The sequence below is a fragment of the Ambystoma mexicanum genome, chromosome 9 (assembly GCF_040938575.1).
Source record: "Ambystoma mexicanum isolate Mex_15411 chromosome 9, UKY_AmexF1_1, whole genome shotgun sequence".
Classification (NCBI taxonomy): Eukaryota; Metazoa; Chordata; class Amphibia; order Caudata; family Ambystomatidae; genus Ambystoma; species Ambystoma mexicanum.
This window is the reverse complement of record NC_090931.1, coordinates 1,249,412,463-1,249,426,325: the sequence shown is the minus strand read 5'-3', so window position 1 is coordinate 1,249,426,325 and position 13,863 is coordinate 1,249,412,463.

Below are 13,863 nucleotides of genomic sequence, written 5' to 3'. Positions count from 1 at the left end.
CCAAAATATAGTGACACACGTGCCCTACTCCACCAATCTCCTGATCTCCAGTATCTCTCCAAATCTGTCACAAAATCACATTATTTTGAGGAATTACTATCCTGGTGACATTAATCATTATAAGCCAAACTTGAGATGCGTATGGTGGCTAGTAATTCACATAATTATTAGAAGCCATGATCTGAATCATGCACTGTGAGCCAGGTCAGCTCTGGAAGGGTAGTGTCTATTCTAGTCAGACAGCTTGTCCCTGCTAGGCAGCAGGAAAAGAGACTGCAGGTCTGTGCTGCTATTGTGTTCCTTTGTAGGGTCAGCTAACACCTTTTTCCAGCAAGACAGGCCCACAGCAGGAGGTGTCCTGGAAAACCGGGATCAAAGGGAACACCCTACACAAAAGGGCTCACATCATACGAAGGTGTTGCATATCAAAGGGAATTTGATGCTATGGGTCTGAGCCAGGGTGGGGGTTGTGTAAACAGGCCAAGCTCAGCTCAATTAGAAAAGGATTACAACATATTATTGGCTTAAATCTCAATCTGATAACCCGCTGGTCATCTTCTTCTCAATCTACTTACGATTCCTTGCTGCTGAATACCAAAAAATACTATTTCAATAATTTGTTGAACTCTCTTTCATCTCAGCCTCCTTCTTTGTATGACACTTTGAACCACATGCTGTCACCTCCTCCGCCTGCTACTCTCTCTTTCATTACTGCATCTGATTTTGCTGAATATTTTTCTGACAAAATCTCCACTCAGCGTTCCTCTATATCCTCTTCTTCCACTCCATCATTCTCTTCATTTTACTCTCCTTCACTCTTTTCGTTAATGTCCTCTTTTTCTCCTTGTATTGATTTTGATGTCCCTTCTCTCCTTTCTAAGGCCAATCCCACATTGTCTCCTTCTGATCCTCTACCTTCTACTCTCACACCTTTTTAACTTCTCTCTTTCTAATGTAGGTTTTCCTGCATACTTTATGCATGCTTCCCTTCTACCATTTCTGGAGAAATCCTCCCTTGTCCCTTCTCTTCCTGCTCATGTTTGCCCTATCTCTCTCTTACCTTTACTTTCTAAGCTTTTGAAGCAAATAGTCTATACACTGGTATCTGCCACATGTAAATACCAATGCTCTTCTTCCCCATCACCAGTTTTGCTTCCACCCACGTGACTCCACTGAGACTGCTCTCCTTTCTATTTCTAATTCCTTTTAAACTTCACGATATTCTAAACTTTCTTCCGTTCTAGTACTCCTTGATCTTTCGAATGCTTTTATACTGTCAATCGCACTATTCTCATTTCCTCTCTTGGTGTTTGGTGGTCTGCTTGGAATGGTTTTGCTCCTATCTTTCTGCTTGCACTTTCTCAGTTTCATGACGTAGGCAATCCTCCCCTACTTACCCTATCACTTATGGTGTACCCAAAGGCTGTCCTTGGTCCCTTACTGTTCTCGTTTTATACTCTCCCACGTGTTTCTATAACTTCTTTTGGAGTTTACCATCACCTTCTTGCTATCAATGCTTGGATGTCTGCTCATTATCATCACCTGAACCCCTCAGAAACTGAGATTATCTTTAACCCTGCCTCTAGATTGCCTTCCCCATCTTTCCCCTTGTATCTATTTTACACAATCCACTATTGTACCTTCTTCTGCTGCTCACAAATTGGGCATTTTTCTGTATTCCTCCTTATCCTTTTCTGTCATATCTCAGCTATACCTCAATCTTGTTGTTTTCAACTTTGCAATATCGACAAGTTACCTCAATTTCTTACCATTTAAACTACCAAACATTTACTTTCCTCTCTTGTCTTTTCTTGTTGCTTTTATTGTTCTAGTATCCTTCTTGGTCTTCCTGCCTACAAACTTGCCCCTCTCCAATCAATTAGCAGTATTATATCCATCTACTATATCATCCATCTAATCTATCCTTCTAGCTCTTCATCTGTCGCTCTGTGAATCTATTCTCTCTGCTGTACTTTCTCTCTATTGGCTTTCTGGTTTTCTCTGTATAGTTTTAAAATGTCTTTATGGCCTTTCTACACCCTATCTTTCTTCTCTTGTTTTCTTCTATTCCCTACATCATTCTCAAACTCAATTTCTCTTGTCTGTTCCCCATCCCTCCTGTGCGCCATCTTGCTTTTTATCATTTTCTTTGCAGCCCCAACAAACTGGAATGTTCTCACTCTATCACACATCCCTAACTCTGCTTTCCTTCTTTTCAAAACGTGCCTTAACAAACAACTTGTTCAGCCTTATTGAGATGTTTCTGACATGTTATTATTTTGTTGTACCATTTGATGTTATGTTCAGTGCTTTGCCGTATAGCACTATACAAATATAATACAATCAATATAAATTATCTCTCTCTCTAACGTTCCTTCCTTCCTGTTCCCTCCACTTTTGTTAGCCAAATCAATGTTGTTATTGTGCAAGAAGGCAAAGGCCACTTGTGACAAGGCTTATTTTGTCCAATCACCTGTAGACTCTTGCCTACAATAGTGTTGTCTCCCCAAAAGAAGAATGCATTTGGACTTCTATTGATAGAGTTGAATTTCCAAAACCATCACCCTTTAAGGGGGAAGGAGGAGAGCTCCAAAGAAGAGGCAAGGTCTTCCCCTTAACCATCCTCAGTGCACATTGCGGATGATGTATTTATTTACATTTTTATAGAGTGTGTACAAGGTAATATATGCATCTGAGCACTGTACAAGGACACGTAGAAAAAAAAACAATTACAATTAAGTTAAAATACAATAATACAATAAAATAAAATCTTTATTAAAGCTCTATTTGTGCAACTGCAGGTAAACATCACAAAGATAGCATGATGGCAAACTAGCATATACCAAAGGAATGAGAAGGTATGATTAAAATGAGGAGTTCCATAGCTAAGCTTTGAAAGGTTTTCCAAATGTAAGATAATCCAAAGTCTTACATCCATTGGAAGGGGAACTGAAGAGGAAGTGCCAAGTGTCATCCGCACTCCAGCCACCCCCTTTGAAGTGCCAGGTACGTTCACTCTGAAATATGTGATGTATGATGAACAGATAAACCATCAGAGAGCCGCAGCTAGACTCTGCTCACTGCCAATAAGAGTAACAGCACCTATTGAAGTACCAACACCTAAGAAAACCTGGACAGTAAGGTACCCATTGAGAAAGCTGTATCTACAGGCTAGACAAAATGACATTTGTCAGAATAGAATATCTGAAGAAGTCAGGAAGATATTAAAGGAAGACGAATGGTGACATCATAAGAAATCGGCCAAACGCACATATAGAAGATATAATGACCTGGGAATACTGACAAAGAGACGAGATACCATGGATAAGTGACATCTTGAGCATAAAATGAAGTAATTGATGTCAAGATGCAGAAACATATGCCATATGCACGCTTAAAGATAATAAATTAGTTTAAATGTGTACAGATGCAAGAAGCAAAGAAATTGTGAAGCTAGCTTATGCTTAGCAGTAAAAGAGATTGCGGCAAGCACCAACTATACATATATATATATATATATATATATATATATATATATACCTCAAAAGCATTTTATAGATGAGTGTAAATCCACTACACACATGAGCAGAATTGAACAAAGGTTACTAAAGGTCTCAAGAGAAGAGTGCTGCAGCAAACAAATCAAGAATTAAGACAGAGAAGAAACCCAGCTGAAGGCAACCATGCCAAGAAGCCAAGGTCGTATCGGGCTGGAAGAGGCCGACAGTGGATACAATTAAAGAGAAAAGGAACAGAGTATCCTTTTCAGAAAGGTCAAGCTAAGCCACAGATGGTAGAAGACTGGCAGAATTAAAACAAATACACGAAAATGCATGAAGAAGCGGCCTATTTCACAGTGTCTGAATCCCATGACAAGGCAGGCAGGAAGGGATGAGACTTTCAAACCTACTCATGGACCCCTGCCATACCCATGCTCCTTAATTTTCTCAGGCCAAGAGCAGACTCAAGGCCAAACTACAAAGCAGTAATTGACACATGACCACTGCGGTGATGAATGATTGTAACATAATTGGAGGGATGCTGGGGTGCAAACAAAGTCCCTGCACCTGGCTGGTTATTCTGCATGCTGCTAGGCGCAAGTGGAAAAGTATGAGTGGGGTTGGTGCCAATTCAATCATAGTGGACCGTGTAATCTAGGTTCCTATAGTTAGTAGAACCAATGAGATGTCGTACTTTTAGTGATGTTTATAGTGGCCATTTTGAAGGAAGGGCTTAGTTGTCCCACCTGACATTAATTATCCAATCCCCTCTTCCTGTCACTGCATACAGTTGTAGTACCAATGTTACCTTCCAATAACCAATCACGTTGCATGTTAGGTTTTTTAAGATTGCGCATCAGTGATGATGAGTTTTTTATATAAATACTGTGTTTTTTATTAAATTAAGCGGAGTTTAAGCAAGAAGGAAAATCGAGCGGTTGCTGATGTTCATTGAACTCCCTGTTTTTTGTACTTTTCATTAAACGGACTCCCTTTGCCAAACTATTGAGTTGTCATTATTATTTGGTGCAAGAGTATGAATCTGTATGCCCATCTATCTCAAAGGTGCTGCAACTCATCTTATAGGGCTGTTTGGAGACCCCCAGTCTTATGGGCCGGCTGGGGTTCATCCAGTTCACTTGGTAGCAGAGATTAGATGGTTAAGATTAGATAAGACACCCATTGACCGTCGACATAAGTAACTTTGGGTCCTCAGCAATATCACAATTCCTTTGCCATCCGGCTGAAAGAACAAGAAGCTCCCCGTAGATAGTGGTTAGTTTAATTGAAAACCCTGCAGGTAGGTGCAGCAGATCGGATGAGCAGCAGGGAAAGGCAGTAACAAGGCGGTGATCCTGAGTGTCCGGAGAGGAAAAATATGCGAATGTGAGTGAAAAAGACTGAATGCTTTGGCAAAAAAAGTTGCATGCCTTAAAACAAGTAAAGGGAAGGTAACAGAGGGAGGTGGGACAAAAATAACATCAGAGTTAAGAGTATAATGTATATATAAGGGGAAAATATTGACCCTAGGGTGGCTGAGCAATGGAGAGAGATACCGGTAGTGACCAAGATAAGAGTATACAGCCAAGTTCCTAGGCTTTAAAGAGCGCTAGCAGAAACCTTCATTTAAAATCCTGAACTGATAGGATGACGTAGACAACCAGATCGATTAAAGACGATCTGAAAGAAATGGGCTTAAATTCCATGTTGGAATACAAATTAGGGGAAGGATGCATCTGAGGAAGCAGATGGCATGACATTTGTGTAGTTTGTGTGTTTTATGTGTTTTAGTAGATCTGTGATGTCCTAAGGTAAAAAACATTTTTTTAAATAGCCTGAAAATTGCAAGATTGTGATGATAAAATGTTGCATGGCATGGATTGATGGCTGTAGTTAACAAAAGTAAAAGTGAAATTATTGTTGGAAAAATGGGATTGGAGCTTGTGACGATTGGTTCTCGCTCATATTGTTGATCTTGTTTGTGAAACGTAAAGCATAACAAAGTGTTATATAGAGGAGAGGATAAACAGGTTAAGCATGGAAGACATTACCCCATTGATGCACATGTGCAAACAGCTGCCAAAATCTAAAATGGTCCTACAGAACATGACGACATATTTACATGCCACATAAACTGACAAAAAGTTAGAAAAACGCCTAGCTAGTGTAGAGCTTTGGAAAATGTACCAAGAGGAAAAGGAGGAGGAGCCACTGTTAGATTGGATACTGAATATATGCACAGAGGGTGGTAAAGAGCCTTCTGCACCACCCGCCCCATCTGAAACGAAAAACATAGCTAGTAAATACAAAGGATTATATCCATTGAGGGAACTTAAAACAGCCACAGGATATATCAACCTGGCATATGAGTTGCATACGCAAAGTAGTGACGAAAGCCCAGAGAAAGCCAGAGGAAGAGATATTATCTCCAAAGTCCCAAAGGACAAGGAGAAATGGGAAAAGGAAAAAGGAGACCAAGCACAAGCAAGTGCATCTCTAGATACAGGAAGGGAGGAAAAGAGATGGAAAGGAGATGAGAATAGGACTGATGAGACGGCATTTGCACAGAATGAATGGATGGGAGGTCAGATTTTATTGAAACTCGATGGTAAAGGCATTGAGGATATGAGACAAAGGGGAGAACAAGATGAATTAAAAAGGGAAGAGAAGGAAAAGGGAAAACAATTAAGAGACGAAGGGGCTAACAAAAAGGGTAGACAGAAACAAGAGCAGTTATATCGTAATGAGCAGGTCAGAAAACAGGAAAAGGCAGAATATACAAGAAAACTCGATCATAAGCAGAGAACAGCTGATGATCAAGATAGAATAGAACAAAGGAGAATAGAAGAAGAAGAACAAAAGATACGGGAGCAGAGAATAAAAAGACAAACAGATGAGGAAATGAGAAGGGCAAATGAATGAAGAGATGCGAGGAAGCAAGAAGAAGACAGGGTCAGAGAGGAGGCGAGGAAGTGTAGAGAGTTTGATGATGACATAGAACGTAAGCAAAGACAGAGAGCATGGGATCTTGCATATCTGGAAAGAGAGGTTAAAACACCCGATCCAGTAGTAGACTGGGAAGATATAGAAGAATTCTTCCCTGAGTATGATTCAGTACGATGCACGTCTAGGGCAAATATCGAAGATGACTTCGATACCAGCATCGGAGAAACGATTGATAGAATATATGATGAGATGGGGCTAGAAAAGGTACTCCAATGGAAAGGAGAGGAGGAGCATCTTGAGAGCACTCAGCTGTACGATACTGAGGACGCCTCCCGAAGTAGCAGAAATAGAGAGCTGTCCTTAGATAGGCTGACTCTAAATAGAAATGAGGAGGATGGTAGAAGTGGCACGTGTTGGGCACAGACAAAACGCTTCTCTGGGGAAAGGGAAGAAGATGGTCGGATTCTAGTGGGTCTGCACCTAAGACATCAGAGTTAGCCATACAATCAGATCGGCATGAAGGAGCATCATACGGTCAGAGGGGGGTGTCTCCACCACCCTATGTGAGCAGTTTAAGGACATTGAGACTGAGATTCTCCTCATCGGCACACCCACACCCTCCTTTCCTGTCACTCTCTGGCTGGCCTCTCTTGCCTTCTCCCTGCGCCCACCTGTGAGGCTAATAACCTCGGGGTCATCTTCGACTCCACACTCCCCTTCTCTCCTCACATCTCTGATGTCTCTAAGAAGTCACACTTCCAGTTGCATCTCCTCAGAGATATCCTTCCTTTCCTGTCCTTCCCCCAGAAGCTGTTTTCTGTCTCCAGTGCTCTGGTTCTCTCTAGGCTGGACTATTGCAACAGCCTCTTTCTAAATCTGCCTGCTTCTATTCTCCGACCTCTGCAGATCATCCTGAACCGGACTGCAAGACTTGTCCTTGGCATCAAGCCCAGGGATCGAATCTCTCCACGACTGAAATCTCTGCACTGGCTCCAAGTGGCTGTGAGGATTAAGTTCAAAATCCTCTGCATCGTCCACAAGGCCTTCTGAGGCCAGGGGCCTCAATACCTTCAACTCTGTCCTCCTAAATATCTACCTTCTCGAGCTCTTTGCTCATCCACCTCCAACTCCCTCAGGGTCAGTTGCTTCTCCAAGCAACGAGTTGGTGGTAGATCACTTTTTTTGGCCTGGGCCTCCCTCTGGAACAACCTCCCTGCCCCCCTGAAACTTGAGGAGAACCATCTCTGGTTCTGGAAGCACCTCAAAACCTTTCTCTTTGCTTCTGCTTTTTCTCCTCCTCGCCCATGCTGATTTTCCTGGCTTATACTGAAACTGCACTGGTTTACCTGGCCACCCTCTGATCTCGGGCCTAGATCCGCCCTCCACCAGTCGCACACCTGCACTGCCCTCCTGGAAACCCCCACACTTAGGGACTGTTCTCTGTATCCCTACAGTCCTACCACAAGCACTTGACACCTTATGCCTGCACTTACCCTTCTACCTTGCACTTGCCTCCTGCCGGCTTGTCTTTATTTTGTTATTTATTCTATTATCCCATGTATTGCACTGTCCCCTTCCCTCCTGCACTTTCCCCGCCCCCTTCCCATGCACTTGCGCGATCTTAATGACACCTGGCCTAGTAGGATTGTTGTCTGTCTTCCCTGTGTTCCCCCTCCCTTGCCTCGTTGCACCTTGAAACCCTTGTGTACAGGCGCGTTATAAATGCCATATCATATCATATCATATCATATCATATCATATCATTGGCAGGTAGATGGCGATGCGGTAATATTACCACTGCGGTAGACAGAAAAATGATGAGAGAGGAAAAAGAGTGTCATGTGTCACAATTCCCTCTACTAGAAAAAGGGGGCAAAAGGCCACAATATATACCTTGGCCACACATGGATAGAGAAAACCTGAAAAATAAGCTCCCAATGTTGACATCGGGATCTGGAAAATGGATATATGAGTTAGAAAAAATGACGGGGGGAAACACGTTAGCTCTAGGGGATATTAAAAGTCTTTTAATCGCCATACTTGGTGATAGAGCTGACGACGTGTCGACAGGTGCGGGCTACCCTTGGGTGACCACAGTTAATACTGCGCATGATGGAGCACTGTTTAACAATTGCAGAACTGCGGTATGGAAAGCGCTTCGAGTGCTAAATGCAGACACTTCTGATATGGGAGCTATAATGACACGTAATATGAAGAAGTCAGATGATCCTTTGCTTACATTCAGAATTTCCAAGACGCCTGGGGGCTGGAAACTTGTGAATCTTGCGTGAAATCTATACCCATCTTTTACCATATATTATGCCAAGGGCTGCCAGAACAGGTACAGAAGCAGCTCAAGAAATTGGTAGGGATTGAGGCTAAGCCATGGTCGGAAATACAGTTGACTATCGCGCACTATTGCAGATTGCTGCAAGAGAACAATCGCAACAAGGATGCTGCAGGAAAAGGTGAGGAGGCTAAATTAGTGCAGAAAAATCATCAAAGTATGCCATTGAGGGGGCTATGATAACTAACACTGACAGATCAAATACACACCAGGTTAATAATCAAAGGCAGTTTGATCAAAGCAATAACAGGCTTTACCCAAGGGGAAGAAGTTTTCCAGGAAGAGGATGGCAGAGTAATCAGGGAGGTTTTCAAAACAATCAATGAGGTTTTCAGAATATGCAAAGTGGAAACCAGGATATGCAAAATGGGCAAATAATCAGACCGCTGCCAACATGTTGGACGTGTGGGATGACAGGGCATCTAGCACACACATGCAGAAGTCAAGGAATGATGCACAATGACTAATTCACAAGAGAAGGGATGGTGAATCCATCTGCGTTCTCGCAGCAGGGTGGAAATGGGTTTGCACAGAATCACACAGTGCAGCAGCATGCACCGGCAGGACAGCAAAGCTTGCAACCACAGCAGAAGGTGACAAATTTCCCACAGGGACAGTCTCAACAGTCGCCAATACAACTGTTACAAACAACAGGCACAGGTCAGGTACTGAATTCAGGAATAAGATATGCCAAAAGTGACAGGGGAGATCCATTCACTCAGAATGGGACAAGATTATATATGGACTAGGACAGCTCATTAGGAGACCTGATGTGTTCTATACTATTAGTGACACTGAACTCTCACGAGGAACCAAAGGTAGATGTCTGTATAGGGGATAAAGAATATTCTTTCTTAGTTGACACGTGTGTGACACGCTCATGTATATGTGAAGGCAAGTTTTCTTTGTCCGGTGATGCCATAAATACTCAGGGCTTCACAGGAGCAACAAGTCGTGTTCCTTTTACGAATGTGACATGAACGTGCCACTGCTATATTCAAGGCAGACACCATTGAATATATTGGGACGAGACCTAATGACAAAGTTAAACATGACAATCTCGTTCACAGAAAAGGGCATAGTATGCTCAACTCCATGAATGCATTATTTGAACAGGTACGAAATGATTAGAGCATATGCAGGACAAATAGCCATGAGAGCTATTCCATTGGAACCAGAAATATTTGCATATGGAGTGCGTATATTAATGTCATGGCTACCAGGCCTTGCAGAAAAAACAATGAGAACCCCAGATGAGTTTCTGTTTAGGCCAAGAATACCTATGCATGAGGAAAAGGGACGAGTGTTTCCCTTGACAATAAAAGCAGCCATAGTGCAAAGAGAGGTGGCCTTGCTTGATGGTTGTGATGATGAAGGCAGACAATGGTGCTCAGTAATCTCCATTGGGGAAGGTTACAGATAGACTGACGTCACAGATGACAATCTATTTGAAGAGCAAATAGGTGAAGATGAGATGACATTTTTTTTGTTTTATAGTTTTTATTGAAGTATATCATGTACAGATATAAATTCATTATATCTACAGCAAAATGCAGTAATCCATTGACTACAAAACCCCTTAATGATCAACAGTTAAACAAATGTTACTATATATAAAGGTTAAGAGTATTCGGCTAGAGTACTGACTAGCAATAGAAAGATTGTAATAAGGCTCACTTAAACCACAATGAAGTATAGCCATATGTTATGTGCAACTTAGTGTGGAAACAATTCTGCATCCTTATATGTAGAAATGGGGGAGGACAAACGCATGACAAACACATGACAAACACGAGAAGAGGGGAGAGATTGGGGAAAGGGGGCTGAATAAGGACGAGAGGCACTTTTGCGATTAATATAAATATTCAATAACGTATCAGGTGTAATATTCATATGTTAACAGATCTTTGGAGCATACAAGGGGTGTTATACATTAGGCAAAATCACCTTCCATGTGTGGTTGCATTGAAGTGATCAAGATAACAAATGAAAAATGACCATTTAGCATTGTATTTAGGTATAGCATTGAGATTGTTAGCCATGCACAATTCCATCCGTTGTGTGAGACAAATGTTATTCCACCAGCTTTTGATGCACAATGAACGTGAGTTTTTCCAATTAGCAGTTATACTTTTCAGAGCAAGAGAAATAAAGAGATCATATAGCTTAGCAGCACCTGTTGGTAAGTCGGTGTTAATAGCGAGGTTTCCTAAAACAATATTCATGAAAGAAAGTGGAATGTCTGTGAAAAAAATAGCTCTTAGATACTTCCACACTTGTTGCCAAAACTTAAAAGTATAGGGACACCAAAAGAACATATGCATAAATGATGCAGAGGGATCTCCACATGACCAGCAGTTGTCATTGTTCTTAATCTTGGATAAACATAGTTTAGTAGGTGTAATGAATGCTCTGTGTATAAAAAAGAAGAAATGCTGAGATATATTCGCCGAGGTGGAGATATGTTTAATTCTAGAAAAAATCATAGACCATGTGTTATCATCTAAGGTGTGGCCAAAGTCTTCTTCCCATTTGTGACGAATTGTACATAACTCTAGTGAAATGCTGAGAATGTTGTAGAATTTTGACGCTTTAGTGTCAGTGGGCATTGTAAGTTGAAGCAGTCTAAAGGCATTCGGTGTTAAAATATCATTGGAGGAGGTATGAAGTGCATCTAAGCAAGAGTTAACTAATTTGTCATAAAAATTGTATTCTGTATTGGGAATGGAGAACTGAGTTTTAAGCAGTTGAAAAGAAAGTATGGTTGACCTGTTAGTGATTTGTTGTATGAATCTAATGCCCTTTTTCACCCATGTTTTTCTGTATAGGGTTCTGTTATTAATCAGAATCTTACTATTATGCCATAGAAAAGGGGATAGGCATTTTTTTGGAGAGTTTACATGTGGGAATAAAAATAATTGAAGTGCAGATATTGTGGCTCTAATAGGATCTGAAATGATCATTGAGGAATGATTAAATGTATAAATAAGGTCTGTTATTTCAAATGGGCACACTAAGTGCTTTTCTGTGGTACACCATGTGGGGATATCTGATAATATTGGACAGGCGAACCAACTTCTAGCTTGTTTTAAGAGAAAGGCAGTGTGGTATGCTTTAAAATCTGGAAACCTAACTCCTCCTTTATCGTAAGGAGCCTTCAGTTTAATCAAGGCAATTCTCTTACTTTTGCCCTCGCCCCAAAGGAAATTAAGTAAAATGGAATAAATAGATTTATAAAAGGAGGGAGAGATTGGCACACACAGGAGTTGTAGGTAGTATAGGATTATTGGGGACAACATCATCTTGATGGTATCGAGTCGTCCCCACCAAGATAGATATAAGGGAGACCATCTGGATGTTAGTTCCTTTAATCTATTTAATAAAGATTGTGTGTTGAGTTTTATAGTTTCTTGGATAGTAGGAGCAAATCTTAAACCTAGATATTTAATGGAAGAACTGCTCCATTTGAAACCGAAGGTGTCAATGTCATGTTTAAGGCAGTAGGGATTGAGTGGCATAATTTCAGATTTGTCTTTATTAAGTTTATAACCTGATACTGAACTGAATTGAGAAAGTACTTGAAGTAAGTATGGGAGGTATGTTTTAGGGTTCTTAATGAGGATGAGGATGTCATCCGCGTAAGCGGCTATATTAATGGAAGATGAACCACTTGGTATTCCAGGGATATTTTTGTTAGATCTGATTAGTTCTAATAATGGTTCTAAGGAGAGTATATATAATATGGGTGAGAAGGGGCAGCCCTGTCTGGTGCCTCTTTTAAGGGAAAAAAATGGGGATGATAAGCCGTTAATACTTATTGAGGATTTCGGGGAGGAGTACAGTAATTTAACTAGAGAAATGAACTCGTTGCCACAACCATGCCAGTGTAGGGCTTGAAACATAAAGTCCCAGCTGACCCGGTCAAAGGCCTTTTCTGCGTCAAGTGCTATAACGGCTGAGCCTTGTTTATCTTTTCGGTTTTTGTTTGATATATGGATAGCATTTAAAAGTAGTCTAGCGTTGGAAGAAATGTTACGACCTTTAACATAACCAACCTGATCCGGTTTTACAAGTGAAGGAAGAGAAGATTCGATCCTATTGGCTAATATTTTCGCAAAGATTTTGCTTTCTACATTGATAAGTGAGATAGGGCGATAATTTCCGGGTAAGGAGGGATCTTTATCGGGCTTGGGGAATAGTACGAGTAAGGCTTCTGAGAAGGAACCTGAGGAGGTTTTCTGGACATAGAAGTAAGAGAATAGTTTCAGGAGCTTAGGAGTTAGAACTTGTGATAGACTATTGAAGAATTCTGCAGAGAGGCCATCAGGGCCGGGGGCCTTACCTTGACCTAGGCCTTTTATTGCTCTGGAAATCTCTAACATAGTAATTTTGTTATCAAGATGGGATATGTCTAATTGAGGGTATGAGGATCTGTCTATGTTATCGAAAAAGGATGAGATGGTATTATGGGGAATGGAATTTTCAGGAGTGTATAGGTTAGTATAGAAATCTTTAAAACAATTTAGAATATCCTTAGGCTGGTGCATAATGGTACCAGATGAGTCTTTAATATGGGAGATAAGAAATTTCTCTTTTTTCGTTTTCAAGTAAGACGCTAATGCTTTTCCGGCTTTATTGGATGTTTGGTAAATTTTCGTTTTATATTTGAGAATAGTTCCGGCTGCTAGGTTTGTAATCTCCTTATTTATGTGGAAGCGAATTGACAGTACTAGTCGGAGGTTGTTTGGGTTGGAGTCTTTGTAATAATTTTGTTCGGCGGTAGTAAGCTGAGAGTAAAGGTCGTCTAGATGTTTTTTGCGTAGAGCTTTCATTTTTCCAGAGTAGGACATTATGTGACCTCTTAAAGCGGCCTTAAAAGCATCCCAGTTATTTACTACCGATGTATCGCAGTCTTGATTATCAGCATAGTATTGATGAACAAACGCCTCAACAGATATAATAAATTTAGGATCTTGTAAAAGAAAATTATTAAGTTTCCAGCGGGATGATGGTTTATGCACGTCAGAAAGACTAAACGAGGCACACACAGGGGCATGATCTGAAATGATG